Below are 23,965 nucleotides of genomic sequence, written 5' to 3'. Positions count from 1 at the left end.
GAAAAGGAATTATAGATGATATATTTGTGCAATATTTTCCTAATTTGTCAAAGGATGAGTTGAATGAATTGGTTGATAAGTACAAAGTTCATTTTGCTTACAAAACCAGAAGATTGAAGCTAATTAGTGGAAAGGTGCAAATTGTTGAGACTGAGACTCATCAGATAGCCTGTAACATCCAACAGATGGAAGAGCTTATACATTCTTCTAAGGATGAGCAAGATACTGTTGATTGACCTGAAATGGATGAAGAAGAAATTGTGCAAGCTAATGTTGTCTATCCTGTCAAAGAAAAGGATGACACTATTGTCCAACAAGTCATACATGTTGATGATATTTAGGATACAATTGATCTATCTAGAAACATTATTGTACCAGATATGTAGCCACCTGAAATCACTGACTTATAGGTTAATTCAGTTGAGAAACCGACAACTCAACCAGGAGTGGATATTCCACCAACAGAGGAACAACCTAAGAAACCCCAATCCCCACCAGTTTCACAGGACATTTAGAAGGAATCTAATGAAAACGTTGATACACAGATTTTTGAATAGGAAACAAAGAAAGGACAAGGGAGAGAAATTGTTAAGGTAACATCTTCTGAACCGGTAAAAACATTAGTCATACAACAGACTGATGAAGATGATGATGACTCATTAGGCATCTTGGGGCCTATAATTTTTTATAATATGAAGTGATGAAGATTGTAATTGTCATGCAATCTAGAGCACACAAGAAGAGACTTAAAGAACAAAGAATGGAAGCCGAAACAATTCAGAATGCAGTGGATATTCTGACAAGTCTACTACCAAAACTTCTACAGGGCATCTGACAACCCCTATTAGAAAACTTGGTCAATTGGTTGCTGATGCATCTGACCAAATTAAGTCCCTTGAAGAAGAAGCACAAACTTATGCTGAGAAGAGTTATAGGAAGAAGCATGGAGAGAAACTTATGAAAGAGATTGATACAGGAAAACTTTCTCTATCCCTTAAAAAAGATTTATTAAGAAATGCTATTGAAACAAGAGGGAGATATCTTGCATCTACTTCTAATGTTTCATTCTTTTATTCTGATATCAATAACAGGCGAACTGAAATAGAGCAAGAGCTAGAAAATATATGCATTGCATATGTACCACTTCAAGATTCTATTTTTGCTTTTAGCAAATCTATGGATGATTTGCACAATAGGTTAGACACCTATGATCTTGAGAAAGAAAAAAGACTCTGGTCACTAAAGGAATTGAAGAGTCTACTCGCATCCCAAGTGGACATACTGCAAAGAGCCTACAACAATGTAGAAGCTATTTTGGCTACTCCAGAAACCTGTACACTTGATTCCATGGAAGAGTTCCATACACAAATTATGTCTACACTTGAGTACACTGAGAACGTGCTGGAGACATGGAAACATGCCATATCTCAGTTGAAGAGAAACTTTAATGTTATTTTCATGAGACTTGCAATGCATGAATCTTGATTCAGTTTTTCAAGTTTTTGTATATGTAAAACATTTTGATACAAACTTTTCTATATATATATATATATATATATATATATATATATATATATATATATATATATATATATATATATATATATATATATATTGCTTATCAATTTGGCATTGTTGTCAAAGGGGGAGTAGAAATATGTATGTGCATTTTTTGAAAATTTTGTATGATGTATGTAGTAAGGGGGAATATGTGTATATGTGTATAAATTTTTCTTTGTAAGCACACTTAGCAGAATTATTGTAAAATTTTCTAAGTGTTGCCATCAATGCCAAAGGGGGAGATTGTTGGCTTGATGATGATTGTAATGAATTCATCATATATTTTCATTGATGAAACACATACACACATATGTTCATATTGTCTACCGGTGTGACTTCAAAGTTGTTTATACTACAACCGGTATACTAGAGGTTTATATCTAACCAGTACATGGTGACAACCGGTGTATACATGGAGCCAACTAGTGGATATGCATAACTCGACATCAACATGAAGATCCAATAGAGATTATCATAGGAGCATAAAAGGATAAACGATTTATATGTTTAATTCCGACCGATATTGATTGTTCCAACCGGTATTCATTGATTGTGTGATGAGTTATCACAAGTTGTGATGAGTTATCCTTACTGACAAGTTTTGGCGGTATTTTTGTGATGAGTTATGATCACTTGACCAAATACACTGCACCTAGGTAATTGTGCTATGATTTCTAGAGGCCGACATGCAATCTAAATGTCTATATATTAACATCACAATGAATTATTTTGTATGAGCGAAAGTGATATGTTATGTGCGAAGGAAGAAGTGTTAAGTCACAGAGTATGTTGGTAAAGAAGTGTTAAGTGTGCAAAAGAGGATATATACAAGCAACTTGTGCTACTACTAGATCACACCACCTATTGTTTTCTAATCACTGTAACAGTCAAATCCCCTAACCGGGTAAGCTCTAACAAGCTTCATTGTACAAATCCTCTAACCAAGTGATCCATTAGTTTGGATTCATAAAATCCTCCACCGAGGTTACTCCTTACAGGGTACTACCTTTTATAGGGTATAACTTTTAACTAAGCTTTGGGATCTTTAACAAGATTCACTCCTAGCAGAGCACTTTGTAGACCTTAATCGGTCAGTTATCTATTACTGTAGATAGTTAACTTGTGAGTCCCATCTCATCGTGGTTTTTACCTATTTGGGTTTTCCACGTACAAACACTTGTGTTATGGTGGATGTTTTACTTATTGTGGATGTTGTTATATCATTTTTTATTACATGCATATTGTTTAACAAACTTGTTAAGTTCATCTACCGGTCAGTGTTTAAAGTAGTACTATTTTTGGTGTCACTAATTCACCCCCCCCCCCTCTCAGTGCTTTACAAGTTCATCATATATTAGTATACTACCAAATTGATGACTAAAATATATTAGTATACTACCAAATTGATGACTAAAATATATTAGTTTTTGTCAATTTTCTGACGAAAACCGGTTCATCGCTTTTTTGACGAAATTAGGTTCATCGCTTTTTCGACAAAAAATTTGCGACAAAATTTGTAAGGGTGTTTTGTTGATAATACGACAAAATTTTGTCGATATTTCAACAAACACTCATTGGAAATTGGTGCCAAATATAGTAGTGTTGCTATCGTTTCGAGTCTCACTTGCCCTTTCACTTTGTTTCAATTATGTACAACGTCAAAGTCATGAGAAAACTTAACGCCTTAATGTGACAACATGAGGAAATATTTCTCTTTATCCATTTCCAAAACTTTTTCCATGAATTTACCAAAATTTGGATCTTGTTGGGCTTCTTTGATTGTTTCCTCAGTTATTTCATCATCATCATCATCATCTTGATTATGGGATCTATAGAAAGGATTTTCCTTAGCCATCATGGATTTTTGTTTTTGTTTTTGTTGTTTCAATTTCCTCCTCTGATTTATAGTCACAACTAGCATACAAGTGGTTTGAGATGTTTAAGCTTGGATCTTTATTTGGAGTGAAAGTTTAATATCATATAACCTAATCAAATAGGAAAGGTCCTATTGATAAGACTAGATTAGTCTAATTTTAACAACCTTTGCTTCATGATAAAGGATAATATATCCCGATAGAGGAACTGAGTTGAAAAATCAGTGGTTGGCGATATTAACTATGCACGTATGATGTTTGATCTTAGCTTTGTTAAAAAAAGGTTTCACTTGTAATACTATTCTTCCCATTTTTTTAATCAATCTAACAGTGATGAGGAAGTAATCTACTCCAAAATGGGTATCCAAAACTGTGCTTATCTTTTTGGGAAAATTCCAAATTTTCTCTCTATCTGAAGTATAAAGTTATCAATGCACTAGAACAGAGACTTGAAACGCTAAACTATTCTACCAAAACGCTACTCTGGGCCACTGATGCACGATGTTGCCCCTGCTATGTGCTAATATGAACCACTGATATGCTAATCTGGTTTTATGTCATGTTTCATTGATGTGGTTTTGATGCTTAAGTGTTGCACTAATCTGATCCCTTGATGCACTAATTTGGACTATCAGTGCGTTAGACTGTGATATGAGTACAATAATTTGAAACAGTAGAACGCTAATGTGTAGAATCTATGTGCTAATGTTTGTTCTGAATACGCTAATGTTTAGGTTGAATACGTTATTCTGAGATAACAATATGCTATAAAGTGGTCGGGATACACTAATGTTTGGTTTTTATGTGTTGTTCAGTATCGGTGAAGCGTTAAAATATTCTTTCTAGTTCAGTGTGAAGTAGTTTGACAGTTTGAGGTGTAATTTTGACTAATTTTGGGGGCGTTTCAATGGATGATATTTCTAATCAATGATTTTGAAAACATAGAAGACAATATTCAAGCAGTTGTCTTTGCCTTAAATTCTAAACACCAAGTGTATGTTTGAGGCTCAAATAAAAGCCCAAGATTTCCATGGGTTTGCACAAAGAAAACACTTCAAGCAGTTCTATCCTAAGGAATAGGATACAATGCAACAACTCAACCCACAGTATGGAATCTTCGTAGCGCAAGTGTAAACACCCTAAAGGGGGATGTCCATTTTTGTCGTTGTCAAGAGGTGGCAGATAGGAGCCTCTAGGATTGGAAGGATAACCCAATCACCCTCTCTCCAGAAGACTACAAGTAGTCTATAAAAAGTCAAGGATTCTTGCCTCTCCTCCAAAGAACCAAATGGTGAGTGTCTTGGGGGGAAAACTTGCTATCCCCTGGCACTGAAATTATCGCACCAAGGCTTATAAGGGTAGCTTCTATTCTAATGGTACTAGTAGGGGAATCTGTTTGGCATGTCGGAGTATAAACTCAATCAAGAGGTCTCCTAGCCTTGAAAACCAAGGTTTGACATACCCAAAGGTACAGAGGAGAACTATTCCCAAGCACTCTTGTTGACCTCGATTTTCATCGAAATCACTTTTATTTTATAGTGGGTTAGATAAACTTGGTGTTATTCATTCACACTTGGGGCATTCCCCACTCACCTAGCCTTATGGGCTACTTGGGAGGGCAGGCCCGCTAAAGTTATTGCACTACTTGAAAAGAAAAAATCGACAGGTCTCATTTTTTTATCACCTAATGAACGGGAGAGCATGCTCACCTACCATCTCAGATACATAATATATGGTGTTTATTGATCCCGTAATTATGTTATGTGCCTAAATTAAACAAAGAAATGCAATGCTCCAACGGCTGCAAACAACATTAGTAGTTTCAATTGGATGTTTTTGACTACATAAAGGTTTTTCAATCTTAGTCTCTGGTAGTGTAAAAGTACCTACAAAATGGACAAGTGAAAATTAGTTTCTGGAAATGGAATTTCATAAGCAGGATTAAAAACGCTACAGAAACTCATCCAAGTGCTATTCTGGTCTACCAAAACGCTATTCTAGGAAAGAAAAATGCTACTCTGTGAAATGAAAATGCTACTTTATGGCAGGAAAATGCTAATCTGAAGAGTCAAAGTGCTAATCTAAAAGATCAAAACACTAATCTACAAGAGATAAGTGCTAATCTATGAAACCCGACTGCTAATATTGAAAACGAAAATGCTAATATGTGAAGTCAAAGCGTTGATCTGGAAGACGTATGCACTGGAAAAGAGTCTTGATGTGCTAATTTGGAAGCTGAAAACACTGAAATCTCTCCCCGAAGTGCTAAACTGGTTCTCTGAATTCACTTGTCAAAGAAAAATCTGCAAGAAACTATTAAAAAAATAGGGCATGGGCCCCACGGTGGGTGCCAGAAATATTGTAGTGTAAAAATTGTGTCAATCCCTTAATCATCAATTACACAACATCCAATGAAGCATTACATGAAAGAATAAAAAAACAAGTAAACAAATTTAAACAACTCACTTAAATTGCTCCATTGTTCTCTATTCTTGAGGACCTTGTGTATTTATGGGTTGGCTCTCATATGCATGATCACAAGATGACAACTCAAGAAACAAGAGTGATACGATGCAATTTTAAGATCTAAATGATATGCAAATCCTAAATTATCATGAAAATGTAAGGGAAGCCATTATGCAAAATGATCTAATTGATATGCTAATTATGTTGATAAAGCTAATGAGAATGTTGCTAATAATGAGGATGAGATTGCTAAAAAATCCTAAGAAATACTAAGGGGGGATCTCATGGCTACAAAGAGAGCTATTTATAGACTTTCCAAGGCCAAGGTTGAGGTGGCATGAATTGACGGTGAGGATTCGATCTGGAGATATCAACAGTTGAAAGTGAAGAAGTTAAGAAGGAGGTTGAAGAGGATGACACTTGTCATCCCTAGAGGGACAAGTCTCAAGGAATCTCCACCAAATGCCAATAAAGAGGCAAGTGGCAAGGAGAGGAGGGACACGTGGAAAAGGTGTCATGTGTCCTCAAGAGAGGGTGAACAACCCACAAGAGGTTAGGATAAGGAGGTTGGATAAGATAGGGTTGGTTAACCCATGGTCAGATTAGGGATAGGGGTTAGAAAGAGGTTAGGTTAGGAGGTGGTTAAGGGTTAGGACACATGTGTCCAAATTTGAATTAAAAATTCAAATTTAATGAGAATGAATGATTAAATTAATTAATTAATTAAATTTGCCTATTTAATTAGAAAAATAGAATAAATGAATTAAGGTGGGATGAATTAGAAATAATGAACTATATAAAAAAATTATTAAATTAATTTACATAGTAGAAGAATAAAAAGATTTAATTAATTAAATAACTTCATATTTAATTAATTATCTTCAGACCAAATTTTAGTGTATACACATGGGGTCTTCAATTAGCACAAGCAGTTGTGCAAATGTTGACAAATAGCCAATTGAACATCAAATGTTAGCAGATTAGTCGTAATCTAATGAAATAATCATTGTGGAAAAATGATAAAAAAAAATACAGAATGCAAACCCGCTAAAGCACAATTCAAACCCATCGGACAACACTAGCAAACTTCAAACCCACTATAATAAACCTCAAACCCGTTGGAGTAAGGATCAAACCCGCTAGAGCTAGCTAATGCTAAAGGCAAACACAAGACCGAAATAATGAACACGTTGGACCAAGGTTCAAACCTAGTGAAGAATAGAACAACACAGACAACTCTAAACACCACAAAGGAGCCCGACAGTGAACCCACTATAGCTACTCGCAAGCCTGTTGGACTGATAAAATGCGGAATGTTAAACACAAAAGACCCAAGAGCAAAAAGACCCAAACTCGACCCAGCCTAAATCTATCAATTCAAACCTTCTATAACAACATGCAAACCCGCGGGAGTACAAAAAATTGACAGAAAAATATACTTGTAGACGAAATGGCGGGAATGCACTCCCGCTGTATCTGGCCACTAACCCGCTATAGTTGGGCACGAACCCGATGGAGTACAGAAATTGAGTTGGAGCTGAAATGACTTCTACCAAAGCAGAAGTTGACCTTTGAAATCATAGTTTTGCCACCAACTGTTGAAAATCTGCAAGTAAAGGCACTAAAACAACAATAAAATGAGTAAATTGACCCGTGAAGTGGGTCCCACCGAGTGTGCTAGAAAACAAGTGATGAAAATGTGATTGCAAAACTAAATTGATTAAAATTAAATTAATAATCAAACAACCACAAATCAATCAAACACCTCAAGATCAGGATGCTAAAAAGGAATAAACGAAGCTAAAATATCAAATAGACACAAAATGCAAACCCCCTTCAATTTTCTTGATTTGATTATCCCTCGATTTGATGTGTGCTCAGTGACGTCTCGAATGCTTGATTATGCTCCATGATATGCGATGTGAAAATGAGTTTCATGATTATGCAAATGGATGTATGAAAATGAGTGATGATTTCAGCATTATGACAGTATGATTGTGCGAAAGTTGATGAATTGCTTAGAAAAGGGAGGGATTAAATAGAAATGGATGAGGGGTGAAGGAAGGTTGAAAATGAGACACTTGTCCTCAAGTGGCAAGCCTCAAAGTGCCATGTGGAATAAGATTCCACACTTGTCCTCAAGGGGGGCAAGTGGCTCAACCAAGAAAGACAAGTGTTCCCAAGAGGGACACATGTCTTTTAAGGTAGTGACATGTGTCTCTAAGGACACATGTCCATTTTGGGCAATAACCACCCAAAATTAGATATTTTTCAATATTTGGAAAATAGGGAATGTGCACACACATGTGAGGGGGAATTTAGAATGGATAAGATAAGGTTGGTTAGATGGATAGGGTTAGTTAGAACCCATGGGTCATGATAGGGGTTGAGCTAGAAGATGGTTTGGGTTAGGAGACATGTGGGGAAATTAATTAATGAACTAGGAGAAAGGGATAAATGAATAAAATAAAATGAATTATTTTATTTAATAGAAGAAAGGCTTAAAAGGGGATTAATTAATCAACAAGGTCAATCAATTAATATGTTAGGGACATGGCATTATTAATTAAATTAATTTAGCTAACAGGGATGGGATATCACATATAATTAAATAATAAGAATTATTTAATTAATGGGAGCAACTAAGAGATTTAAATTTGATTAAATTAATTAGTCAAATTTAAATGTCTACAAATTTTAATATCTAAAAATACTACATACCTAACAAAGAATTAAATGCAAAACATAGAAAATCAAGAAAAAATTGTAACACACCTACCTAGCATTTGTTATGTCCAAATAATTTCATTATTAGTGCCCTTGTTTATGGAAATGTTCTAAACATTGCAATGATTTTTTTGGAAATGTTCAAAAAAGTTGCTATTAAAATTGCTCGTATATTGTGGAGTAAGTTCTTTTGAAATTAAGCACAATATTTTCATTGTACGTTTGTATCTAACGTATTTCTAAAGTTGGGGTCCATAAGTTTTAAATTGATCAAAATAATATTTGTGATTTACGCACCAATTGACATTTCAAAGTCTACCAAGTGGGACTAAGCAATGCACCAAACTTCGAAAATTTTGTTTCAATTTTAAGATAGCTATTTTCATACTACTCATAATTCAAGTCCATGAATGGATGACAACTCACCTACATCTCTTTATCACTAAATACGTGGAAGACGGTACATTTGATTTAAATATTGTTGACGTCATTCAATGAATTAAATTAAATGTATACAAAGTTAGTAGTTTAAAAACAAAAATGAATTTTGTACTTGCATGGACCAATGAAAACAAGAAAAAAATAAATTTTTACAATTATTTTAAATAAAAATTAAATATGAATTATAAAAAAATTGTTCAGCAATTTTTTTTTATTTTTTTTTATCGGTAATATTTATAATTTTATTAAAATTAGCTAAAACAGTACAATAAGAAAAAACAACATCCACCCAAAAAACCACCCTGTGTTCACCAAACCACCCTACCAAAAACATGATGTTCATCAAACCAGAAACTTGTGAACCCTACCCCACAGCTACTGTAGAAAAAAATGTCCAACTACACCAAGCCAAACTTAAATTGGCATAAATTGTTCAAGACGGAATTAACTGAAAGCAACTAATTCAACAATAACGAAAGGAAAATTGGTACCAAGAGGTACCCTTGTCCGCCATTCTTCATCTTTAAGTCTTCAGTCAACTACATTCGGTGCACTTGAAGCATCCCCCAACCTGTTAATTCCACCAACTGCCCCGCTACCCAGATCGTTCTGCCTTGCTAACTTCGTTGAAAGACGCCTGGTAATCGGTTGCCTCCTTCGCACCTCGTCCACCATCCTGGCTTCCTCTCTCACCTCACTGTTAATTTCCTCCAACTCCATGATTTGAACATAAATTATCAATCCTTCCCACCCTCTCCTCGCATCATCACGAAACCTGGCTTTAACCTCCTCACGGTGTCGCACGAAGGGAATCTTCATGTGTCTACCCCGGAGCTCTGCATTTTCTTCTGGTATACCTTTAGAAACATTGAAACCCCAACCTAGGATTTCCCACTCCAGCAAAGACTCCATGTTTAGAAGGTAGTCTCTCGGGACTATTATCGTCATCACCTTTCTGACCTCCTTGCATGAATAGCCCAAGTCTAGAACCCATGCCATGATTAAAGAGTAAATATCCACCCTCGAACGATATCTATGGCCAATGACCACCACCTCCTCGCCAAGACCCAATTGAATAGCTTTCAAAAACAGGGGATCTCTCGCCAAAAACATGTTTTCAAGCTTCTTCACAAGAACATGACCCCAAAATGCAAGCATCAACTTAGAAGATTTAAGGGTGAAATTAGCTTCGATGTTGGAAGCCTCACCAAACCGTCGAGCTCTACAACAAAATTGTAATCCCCACCACCAAACTCGCTCAACTGCCACAATGAATGAGCATAAATTCCATTTTCAGCTATTAAAGAGGCACGCACCACAACCGCTGCCATTATAGAAGAATTCGACATTAATTGCCTGTAAAGCACGATCCAGTCTCAACTCATTAAATTAGATGCAAGCCACATGTCGCACATATCAAGTATGCAATAGTACTGTATTTGGCAGGTCGTCTTAACTCCATTGAACGATGTTGTCATTACTATCCCACCACCTCACCTCACCCTTGGACAACTCACAAGCCATGTTGGACAAGCTGTCAGCAACAACATTTCCACTTCTCCTTACATGGGAAACACAAAAGTCTTGGAAAAATCTTAATTTTACACAGATAATGGTAATTAACTTATTCAATTTCCAACACGAGGTGTCTCCTTTCATAAGAGCATTAACCACCACTTGGGAATCCCCCTCCAAGTGGACTTTCGAAGCCTTCATATTCACTACCAAATCAGTAGCTAACAAAGCCGCTTGCACCTCTGCTTCATTATTAGTTCCATCTTGTAATCTGTTTGCACCTTTGAAGAGAACCTTCCATTCATCATCATAGGCCACGCACCCCGCTCCCGAGATACCTGAATTACCCCTCAAAGCCCCAGTAAAATTAATCTTAACCCAACCTCGCTTAGGTTTTGACCAACTCACCTCTTCAATACCAAGATCGTAGCCCAAAGGATTAACCCTAAAGAACCCATGAACGGGTCAACAATTTTATTTTTTTCTAATGATTGACTGAACTAATATAAAAATAAAAATGAATGAACATGCTTTGGAATATCTAATAAATCAAAGCTAACATTGACCAAATAAAAAAGAATATAAATTATGTTGTCAATAAATTGAATTGAATGTGGTGTTTGAAAACTATTTCAAGTGCTCATTTAATATATATAATTGCTATATTCTAAGCATTTTTATTATTATGGGTCATCCATGATTATTTATTAAAAAAATTGGTGTCCGGAATATTTTGGGAGGATGGTTATTAAGAACAATTATTAGAGTCATGCATGACAAAAGTTTCATTTTCCTTACTCTCTTTCGTCAATTATTTCATGGAATCTAATATCACAATGATTGCATTAAATATATATGTTTATTTTTAAAATAACGAAGATGGTGGAGAATCCAAGGTTTTGGTGAATGGTCACAACACACGAGTTCTTGTGGATAGTTTTTTTGGTTCAATTATTATGAATGGTAGAAAAAAAAATTAAACTATGTTTTGGGGATTTGCTTGCATCCTCTAATCTCAGTATAATTAAATGAATGGTTTATAATTAAGTCTATAATTTAATTTAGATTAATAATTATATGTTGTGTGTGGATAATTATGTAATTTTTAATTAAAAAGTAAACGGAAAAAGGAGAGGAGACATTCAGTTCAATAATTGAACATGTAATTTTAAAGAATATTTTAAAATTTGATAGTCATTAATTTTTTTTTGTAAATGATGGTTCTTTGTTTATTCAAAAAAAACTTTTGTTTTGTTTAAGTCAAGTCATGCCTCTAGGTCTTTTTTACTTCATAAAAATTGTCCTTCTATAAAATTTCTATAGTCAAGTCATGCATCTAGGTCTTTTTTATTTCATAAAAATTGTCCTTCTATAAAATTTCTATAAAATATTTATTATCTCTATCAAACATAGTTTATCAATGCAATTTAAAGAGGCACCATTATGTTAAAAAGATTGTATTATAATCATATTTTTTAGATGTAGTCCATCTCAAATAAGAAAATGTCATCTTTGCACACTAATTCATTATTCGGTATTTTTATTTATTCACTTATAGTGATTTGCTTAGTTTCACTATAAGAGGTATTAGAGTTTTTAGTTGTTGTTGTCAACAAGCTAAGAGATATATACTTAAGAAACCACTCAAAATTCATGACTAAGGATGAGTATAAGGATTTACTTAATGATTTTGTTAAGTTATTTCAACAAGAAATTTAATTCTTAGAAAAATGACTAAGTGATTCAAATTTAGAAAATAAAAATGACTCCCTTACATTGAGACTCATCAATGCTTAGGTACCCATTTCTAGGGCATCTCATTTTAGATTTCTTAGAGTGGACTAAAAATATCTCTAATTTTCTCAAAATAGTTGGACATTATCTCATAAGAAATCACTAAGTTCAATCTCCTATCTTATAGTCTTGCAAAACATTTTAGAATTATTCAATGATATAATGACTTACACTCCCTAAGTAAGAGTAACTCCATTGAATCTAAAATAACAATACTATATACCAACAGGGAAGATAATAAAGATCAAGAAATCTCAATGAAAATTTAGTTAATGCTATTTCATGGACCATGTTGTTACTATTATATCTGTACATGCCATTCATGCAAAGGTGGATGCCAAGAACCTCCTACCTCCTCACTATTCACACACCATTATAAAAAATATTTAATGTCAAATATGTATTATATGCCTAATTACATATCAATATTTTTTATATAAGTTATTCTTAGTTATATCAAGTATTTTGTAAATTTGGTTTCTCCTTTATCTTCTTACATTACATATTCTATGTATTTGGATTGGTTTTCCTATACCTATTAAGCCATTAAGATGCAAGTATACCCATTTCTAGAGGCATTGGCTAGCCACCATTTATGATTGACCATATATTGTTGATTGTTCATCATTTGTTGATTATATTATATATTGACATCAACCTATGATTTTTTGTTGGTCAATCACTTCTTGTAGCAATCAATACAACATATTTATGGTGAACATGTTGGATAGAAAATACCTAAATTTATTCCTCATCTGCCCATCTATTATCTCAGACTTGTTAAAGATCACTACACCAATAATTTGGAGATGACCATTGATGATTCTTTATAGTTAGATAGGCATGGCCATTGTGCTTGACCATTTCACTTATAAACATGTTTTATTTCTTCATTCTCAGCCTATTTCTTCCTTATTCACATTAATATAAAATAAGTACATACCTAGAAATAAATGTTTAATTTTCATTTTGCTCTATTCTAATTGACAAGTAAAACTTAATTATTGATGTTTTATAATTACTCTATGTTACTTACGATGTATGTGTTTTTAATGGAGAAAATCACACGCCTTAAACTTTTCCCCTTTATTTTGTACACAATTTGATCAATTATCCTTTATGTAATAGTTAGAGTACAAGTGATATATTCTAGTGTGAAAGTTGACAAATAAGCTAAACCTAAACTAGTTTAATTCATACACATTTCTAGAGACTAGTCTTGACCTTTAATTCATCCATTCCTTGTCCTAGATTATTTTAATAGTTGATAAATTAATTCATCCATTCCTTGTCCTAGATTATTTTTATAGTTGTCCTAGTGACCCCTATAATTTCAAATTACAAATATCATATTGGTCCATTATATCTCCTTTCAACTAGCTATTATGAATCAAATAATCATTAGCATGTTTTCTAGGGTGTTGTATTCATGGACTAAGTCATTGTCATATTCTAAAAGTTATCATTGAGAGCTATTTCCTACATTACATGAATATATATAGAATAGTTAAAGTGTCATCATTTTATCTTTTATTTATGTCAACTTAGGCATCAAATATGATTGTTTAATATCTTCAATCATTATTTTACAACTATATAATTGGTTTGCTAGGTTGTTAATAAAGGTAGAATTCCCCTACCCAACAAAATCCTTAAAGGTCTTCACAAACACCACTAACTAGCTAGCACAGATCACACACACCAAAGTAAGAAATTTATTGTCATTTAAATCTTTGATATTCATATTCACAAATAGATTCAAAGTTACAATCATGAAAGTGAATTAAAATGATAGACAAGAAAATCATAATTCAACAATGTTCATTTAATATCATAAAAAATCTTGATCAAACTAACAAATTGACTAACAACATTTACCATAATATTATCATCATCAAATTTTCAAATAAATACCATTATTTTATTTATTAATCTATCCCAACTCATTTATTATTAAGTGCTACATGTATTATTGATTTGCAATGAATATTTAGAAAGGAATCGTTTATTTGTTTTTATTGGTAGAACAAAATTATGCTTCATTTATCCTTAAACATTCTATCAAATCATGTAATGTATGAAAGCAAAATAATTTAAGAAAATTAAGGTCAATGAGTTTATGGGTCCATGTTTGGGTATCAATTAAATATGACACCACAAAAATGGGGATAGATTCTTTTTGTACTTGTGTGGGGATGTCTCATCCTTTGTTTAGTCAAAAAGGGAACAAACGACAATTTATATACAATTTATATGTTAAAGATATTCAAAACTCACTTTGTTGCATAGGAGCCCAAAAACATGACGTGTCGATGAATGGATGAGAGCCATAACTTTCACAAACCATAACATGTGTAAGTCTTAAACCAATCCATAGAGGATGAGAATAAAATAAAAGACATATGTAATTTTATGTGGTAGGTGTGGTTCATAATAATTTATCTTTAATAAATATGAATAGTCGATTTAGCATTTATTATATTTAAGTCTATTTATAGAACATGAATTTTTATAGGTCAAGAATCTCAATATTCATAGAATTCAAATATACTTAATATTGAAGCTTTCTCATATTTAAGCTTTCTCAAATTCAAATGTGTTGCTTTCTTAATCAAAAACATTGAAGCTTCCTCAAAATCAAAACAACTTGCCATCTCATTTACATTTTATTATAAAATATACATATAATTTTCAAGAGAACTAATTATACTTGTTTTTATTATTCAAATAGAAAAACATTATGATCACATGACTAATGATTCCAATGCTTTTATAAATTTATGTTTGCATGATTAAATATACATAAGATTTTAAGGAGTCTATGTTAGAAAATTCATCTTGCAAGAATTATGTTTAAAGTATCAATTTGAAGCATTATTAAAACTTAGATATATTTTAAATGTAAAAAAATGATTTTGGTAAGTTCATATTATGTAACTTAATTAAAAATAGAATTGAAAATAGTATTACATAATTTTTTCAAAGACAAAATACTAATAAGAAAAATTGTACTTGTAAAAGATAAAAATGTATATCATATTCTTTTAAACCTTCATTTTATTCCTTTACATACATGTTATATTATAGACACATAGTTATGGTCCTCAAATTGTTCTATTTGTTGCTCTAATTAAAACTTAACCTCAAACCTTTCAAATCAATCATCTCTATGTGGAAGCATAAAGATGTGTCTCACTTGTGGATCATATGCTAATTTAACAATTTGCACAAAGAAATATGCTCCAATCTTCAAACAAAGAGAAAAACAAGATTAAACACTTGTAGGTAGTGTAGACACTAAAAATTGTCCTAGGTGTGCAACAACACTTTTCACATACTTTTAGATATCTTCTCACTATTATCATATTTTGAAATTTCATTTTGCAAGGTTGTGTAGACTTAAAAATCTAAGAGCATTTGAAGGAGATTAAGAAGAATAATAGAGGCTACATGAATTGGATGCAATTGGATTTTTAGTTTGCATTTCATTTAGATTGCATTTGATTTCATTTTCTTCATTGGTTGAATAGGATTTAGCATTCAAATTTGAATTAGGGGTTGATTTATGTTTCTTTGCTTCTTATTTGATTATCTATTTGACATTTTTGGTGAACCTGATGTGAAGCATGCTTTGTTCCAACATATTTGGTGAATTTTTAGTGTTGCAAGTTATGGAGATGCAACTATGGATTCTATGTTTCAATCGAATATTCGATGAATTAACTTCACATTTAGATAATTAGATGGTGACTCATGCTTAGTTAATTAGATGGTCAATTAATCAACTTCATGATTAGTTAATTAGATGGTGAAAGAATCAACTTCACACTTTAGTTAATTAGGCGGTGAATGAACCAACTTCACACTTATCTAATAAGGGGATCAATTGAACCAATTTCACATTTAGTTAATTAGGAGGATCATGAATAAATCAATCAACTAATTAAGCAATTTAACAATCCAGTTTCATAAGAAAATTCATTCATTGAGTGTTTCCTTTTTTCTCATTGCTTTTTCTAATTTCATTGCATAATTATTTTTTTATTGAATGTTTTCTTTTTCTCATTTCTTTTTTCAATGCATGTTTGCTTTTCTTATTGTTTTTTTTCTAATTTCCATTGCATGTTTTTTTTTTTCTAGTTTTCTTTTCTCGTTGCTTTTTCTAATGTCCATTGCATGTTTATTTTTCTCATTACTTTTTCTAATTTTTGTTGCATGTTTTTTTTTTATCATTGCATTTTCTAATTTTTGAAAGCAATCTCTCAATTCTCTAGTCACATGTCATTGTTCTTAGGAGTACCTCTACTAGAAACCATTTGTCATTTAGAGGCTAGCCTTCGACATTGCTTGATTGATGCAAGGGATGTGGATCATACCCTAAAGTTACTCCACATGCACCCTCCCTAGTAAGACATAAATCCCTCGACTAATAAGGTTTTTGGACCTTTGGGGTAGAGGAAAGGTAAGCTAGTTGCCATTATGCACATGCCATTATAACTCTAGCTATAGACTTTGGAATGATGTGGAGCTACAGCCTAGTCAAGCAACATCTTACTTGAGTACTAGGTTGTGCATGCTTCTAATTGTCTTCAAACTGTGAAATAGTAGTGCAATTGTTTAAAATTTTGGGCTAATCTAGGCCCTTGGTCATACTCTAAGTATTTAAATCAACAAGCCATACTATTTGTTGTGTGTTAACATTATCTGAAAAATTAAATTGATCAAAAAAGTGAGTATAACCTTAGAAACAAACTAAATAATGCAATCGTCCTCAAAACCAACAATCAACTATAAACCCAATGTAAGTGTTTTGATAAACGTTGAAATTGTCCTCAAAATAGAACCCTCCGCAAAGATCAAAATTCATATCACTTAGATCAATAAGATTGTTGAAACCACTAAGACCTATGTCTAAATTGCATTAGCTTTCATCCTTAGTTTAAATCTCATTTAGCTTGTGCATTCTTAGTCAAGATTTGCATCCCCAATTAGGTTGGCCTTGAACAAATTAATCCTCAAACATCAACATTGACTCAAAATAATTTTCTCATAGTGAAAATTGCATCCTCATTTCTTACCTTGCACTTGTCATAAGAATCTTTTAACTTGCACCATTTTGTTCACATTTGACCTTCAAGTCTTGAGTCCAAATATTACATTTTAGTCCTTGCATCCTATTTTTACTCTAGTTTTGCATCCTTTAGGTCAATTTAAATCTGAGTCTTAAAACATTTCAAAGGTTTAGAAAATAAATCTTGAATCATACCTCAGTTATTGTTTGATTATCTTGACCTCGTTGTCTCTCTTCTATCGTTATCCACCAAAAAATCAATCATAACCACTAATTAGTATAGTGAGGGTAAGAGTTTATGAAACCCCCATCATCTTGATCTTTGTCCTAGTGATTTTTGGGTTTTCCATCGGTCACTTAGGTTGTCTTCATAGTTTGGGCTTTTTAAACATATTTGAAATCCCCAAAATCCCCAAAAACATTAGCTTGGTTGCACTTTCATCCACAAATATCCCAAAGACATAGTATAGCTTACTTGAATTATCATAGACCTTTCATTTCCAAGTTCTTTTCAAAATGTAAAATTTAAAAAAAAACTTCCAAAAACAAACATTGGGCCTTACATGGTAGAAACAGGATCTCAGACTAGAAAAAAAAAATAGATCCTGTAAAATAGTCTGTCTAATCCTTTTGATATGATGCAACCAAGATCACCTTCAAAATAACAATCTCATGAGGATGAGTTTTTCTTAAATAACATTGAACAAAACATAAATCGGGAAGAAACTGATGAGTCATTAAGCGATCCTTGAATTCCAAAAGCTATGGACACACTCACATTTGTTGATCCTACTAGATATTTCTTAATGCTTTCTCAACATACAAAAAACTTCTCACATATTTTAATGTGTCCAATGTTATAGATTGTACATCTAGTGAGTCCTCTCAAAACATAGATCTCATAAACATGAACCACAATCCACCAATCCTTTTACACAACTAAGTGTTAGCATGCCTTTGGGGAAAAGAGCACATAGTGCTACAAGTAAACAAATACCCCCATCAATGACATTTGAACAATTTGTCAATCCTTTATAAAATACCTTACCACCACTCCTCAAATGAGCAACACAACTTTGACAATGGTAGATAATCAACAACTGCATGTGACATTAGCGACACTAGGTCATTCACACTTAAATATACAATCAAGTGTACCCCCTTTTTGTCACAAACAAACATACAATCTAGTGTGCCACCTTTTGTATCACATACAAATGAATGTGACACCTCTTATGTCATGATCAAGCATGACACCTTTAACAAATGTAACTATTACATCAAGTCTAAGTGTGCCAGCTTTCATGCCATAGATAAACCCAACCAACGTATATGCAAACTTGATTTCACAAATGAATGCTTCAAGGACACAAAATATTACATCAAGTGGTCAAAGCACTTAGCCTTATATAAATGCATTTGCTAGCTTGATTGTAAATGCAAACCAACAACAAAAAAGCCTACCCTTCACAAGAACTGTACAATATACAATACCAAAACACTTTGAACACACAATCTTGAGGACAGTATCAAAATATTTCAAACCAAAACATCCCCTTGTTCAACCAAATACCAACTTATCAAAACTTGAATATATTCATGGGCACCACATATCATCAAAGTTCTAACTGGAATATGAATAATGCCCCTACTCAACTGTCACCTATAGACATGTTGGTCCAAGAAATGTAAGCTTTAAAATTAAAAAATGTCAAACAATCAAGTAGGTGGGACAATAAAATTCAATGCAAGACATATGTCCCTACCCTTTCAACAAGAGTCTTTTCATGCCTCCTTTTCTTAAAAACTTTGAGACACCAAAATTTGATAAATACAAAGGGAAAATGGACCCTAGAGATCATCTTAGAGATTTTTACATGACTTAATTAGAGGTTTCTTATGATGATACATACATTATGCACCTCTTTCCTAGAAGTCTTGTAGGGTATGCCATGGAGTGGTTTGCACATTTTCTCAAAAACATCAAAACATGGATCAAATTATCATACAATTTCTTGACACACTTTTACTTCAATATTGAAAATGAGGTAACAACGATAGAATTAAGTAAACTCGAAAAAAATAATGGAGAGTTTGTCACTTCATTCTTGCAAAGATGGAGAAACCTTGAAAATCAATGTCCCTATCATATGTACCTGAAGATCAAATGATTCACATACTCATAAAAAACCTTAACCCCAAAAAGATGTTCCATTTATAAGTCAAATGTCCTCACACGTTGAAAAATATCATTTCAAAGGACACAACTATTTAAAATACCCTTATTACAAAAGGACTTGTTAAAATTTTCTAAGAAAACAACAACAATTCAAATGACAAAATAAAATTATGGTCAAGAAATAAGAATGTCACAAATGATGGAGTAGTTGATGCAAAAACTATTAACAAGGCACAACCCACAATCAACCTTATAGGACCAACTACACCAAGAATACAAATGTCTAACAATCAACCTCAAAACCAAGAGTAGTCAACAAAGAGAAGCCAACAAAACTCCCAACACAGACCTCCAAGGACAAATGACACCCCTAGAAGAAAAATTACACCTTTGGGGGAACCGATTAATGAAGTCTTGAAAAAGTTACTTCAATCTAATGTCATAAACCACCTAAAATAAAACATTATGAGCTGAAATTCAAACCCACTTGGTGTAATGACAATGATTTTTATTAACACCATCAAAATAAAGGACATAAGACTTCAACATGCTTTAAACTCAAAACAATCATCCAAGATCTTATTGATAACGAAGAAATAGTGGTTGAAAGTCCTCCAAGATCCTCAAATGCAAACATACAATATTTAAGGATCCTTTATAAAATCATGGAAAATGGAAAACTTCCAGTTCAAGTACAAGCTTGAAAGATAACACCAATTATACTGATGCTTCTTATGAGTACACATTGAACTGTATCTAAGAAGTTAGTAACTATGTGTCTACCATGTAGAAATCAACGAAAAAAAATCCTAAATGCACAATAGTTACCCAAAATCGAAAGTGGCCCTACAAGGGATCACTTTAAAGTCTCAACCCACAAGACAATATAACCTCCTGGATCATCTTGGGAATGTTGGCAATAGGTGTTATGTGTTGTCATTGATAACAATGTCATACTTGTATAGAGTTTTTGAAGAGCCTGAGAAATGGTTGTATAGAGATATTGTATAGTGATGGATTTGTATAGTTGAAGAGGCCGAGAAATGGTTTGGACCAATATATGAGAGAGAGATGCTTTGACATAGATGGATAAATGGGATCAACATGATTGAGAAAAAGTATGAAAATCTAGAAGACCAACAAGTGTATCCATGATAGTATGATAGTCCAAAAGCATGGTTGTACGTGGTTAAGATAGTTGCACACTGTTTATACTTTGGATGAGGAATGCAATCACTTTGATTGGTTTCTTCATTTTTGAAGGAGTTAGACGAAGATTAGTTTTACTTTTGTTTTTACTTTTTTTTGTTGAAGAAAGTTGTCTAAGGGTTAAACAATATATTTTAACAAGTCTGTCACTCTATTTTTTGATCCACACTCCTCTGCCTTGCATAAATTGTCCTTGTGGTTCTAGAGTTAAGTTTTTCAATCACTAAGGAGGCTACTTCTAGTATTTCATGTCATAAGATTCATTTAGAAGAAGTGTTTTTGGGTCGACTGGTTTAGGGCTTTCATCTACATGTTACCTTGTTGCTGACTTGGGAGGATGTGCAACAACATGTGTGATGTTTGGGACCACATTGAATTATGTTATATGATTTTTTAGGTCCTCTGTATCTCCTAGATATGAATGCTTTCACCACAATTATGTTTTATGGCCAACTTAGTGGGATCATCTCTTGTTTCTTGTTTTGGCTAACCTAATTGATGTTTCTAGGTCTTGTGGATGGTATAAATAGAAGATCATTTTAATTGCAAGTGATGCCCTGCAAAATGGACAAGGTTAGTTTGAGATAAATAACACAAGACACACAAGAAAATCGTTAGTGTTATTCAATCAAAAACTAATCTAAATAGACATATCAAGAGAGACACTAAAATCATGCTAATATCTCTAACTAATGAAACAAAGATAATGAGGCATCTCCAAATGCCTCTTAGCATGCTCTTAGCTCCTTCTCCCTTGTTCCTCTCCTCTCCAAGTTCCAAAATAGTGTAGCTCTCAGGAGCTTTTTGCACAATGGATGCTTATGGAGGATTGAGATTGAAATGTTGCTCTAAATGTAAATAAAGAAGCTAATATTAAGCTATTGATACTAAAATGATTGATTTTATCCAAAATGACAAGATATTAGTTAATTATGCTAAAATGCTCTCTTAAAATGCATACAAGTTTTCAGGATCTGGATTATGAAGAAATGGACTCTATTTATAGGAACAATGGAGCAATGGATGGTTGAAATTGAGTAATCTCAACAAGGGTCAGGATTGAATGATTTCAAATCCATGTGAAGGCTTTCAACCCAATCCCAGGATGACAAGTGTCAATGTGAGATAGGTTGAGAGGGGAGGGAATAAGCATTAAATGCTTGACATGACTTTGGGAGTTAAGGTCAAGGTTGGTTGAATGAATAAACTCTTTATTCAAAGAATAAGGCTTTTATCTAATGGATAAACTCTTGTGCAAATGTGAAATGGAGGAATATGGTCAAAACAATAAATGTTTGGGGAGACAAGTTTGAAATAACCATAAATGGTTATGTAAGAGCCATAAATGGTCATGTAAGAGCCATTAGTGGTCTTGGAAGACTTTGGGGGTTAATTTGTTGAACACACAAAGCATTAAATATTTTTCAAAGACTTTGGAGTCTTTGAGAAGTGACTCCATTTTGCTTAGGAATGTGACAATAATTAGGGGATGGATTAGGCTAATTAGGAAGGGGTTAGAAGAATCTAGAAGGGGATTAGATTTTACAAGTGGATTTGGTGGGTGAGGGAAAATAGGATTTTATTAAAATAAAAATTCATTTATTTCAATAAATGTGTGCAAGTTGCATTTGTAGGAAAATGCAAGTGGGGTGGGGATAATGATTTAAATAAATGTTTTTATTTAATTTATTTAAAAGAGGAATAGGGGGATTTAATTAAATAAATAGATTTTATTTATTTAATTGATTGGAATTTGATTTAATGAATTAATTAAAATAAATTGAATAATTTATTTAATTAATAGAAGAATGTTTGGGGATGAATTAATTAAATATTAATTTAATTAACTAGTGGCTAGTGCATTTTTAATCAAATAAATAGCGAATATTTATTTAATTAAGCTGGACAGATTTGTGTGACTACAACAAGTAGTGTGGAGTAATTATGGATCATAGTGGAATATAAAAGATGCAAATGTGAAGCAGAAAGAGTGTGTGGTGAAAGTATTGGAGCTAAATTACCAAATGGTTGATTGAGGTAGTGAATCAAGAGCAATTTCAGGGAGATTTCATTGTAAATTATGTTTTCATGTATCTTGCTCTAAGATAGTGTGTCTCCTTAGCAATTCATTTGTATCTTTCCCTGAGGTAGTGAGCCTCATCCTGCAATTCCTTTGTATCTTGCCCTAAGGTAGTGAACCTCATCCTACAAATCCTTTTTAGAGTAGTGAGCTTCCTTGGGTAGTGATTCCTAAAAGAAATTGCAATATTGTTCATATAGTGTGAGTTAACTCTCACCATGGTTATTCCCTCCTTGATTTTTCCATGTAAATATGGTGTTCTCTTGTGCATCTGTGTTCATTATTTATCTATCTTTACTACCGACCAGATTAAGGTTTAAACTTGAATTTTAATTATGTTATAAAGTGTAATGTTTATTCAAGATGCATTTGCCCCCCCCTCTCAATCTTGGGGTGTGTTCAACAATGGCATCCAATAAAATCTCTACAAATGTGTTTGTCGACCCAACCAAATGGAAGTGATTTAAAACTTTTGAGTAGGTAAGGTCTATTTTGACCTTGTTGGGGCTATGATCCTTTTCATTGTGATGGATTTAAAACATATTTAACCTTCTCAATTATATTTTTTTGTGGTTAGGGTTTGTAAGATTAAAAAATGTGATACTTTTGCATATTTTTATATCTATGGTTCATGGAAATTTGGGGAATCTTTCTTCATTATGAATCTCATTTATTTTGTGATATTATTTGCAGATTTTTTTATAAAATATAGGATCTATAATTTTGTGGGTCTAGTTGTTATTCACAAACTTATAGTTTAATCTTTCACTTTTCATATATAAAGTTTTCAATGCCATACATTTATAGTGCAACACTCAATATTATACTCACCTTGGTAGAGCCGTAGTTGCTTCACAAAGGCCTAAGCGTTAATAAATGCCTCAACTTGTCACATTTGAAATTCCATAGCCCAAGTCCACTTCAAGTTGTTCCATGGTTTGAGTCCCACAAAACCCAACACATACAAGATATTTAGCACATCTCTTCTCGTTTTACCTTATTTGCTCCCTATTCTTAACCAAACATAATATCTTTTTTGCCAATTTATG

Source organism: Cryptomeria japonica, chromosome 9 (assembly GCF_030272615.1).
Source record: "Cryptomeria japonica chromosome 9, Sugi_1.0, whole genome shotgun sequence".
Lineage (NCBI taxonomy): Eukaryota > Viridiplantae > Streptophyta > Pinopsida > Cupressales > Cupressaceae > Cryptomeria > Cryptomeria japonica.
This window is presented reverse-complemented; position numbering follows the sequence as displayed.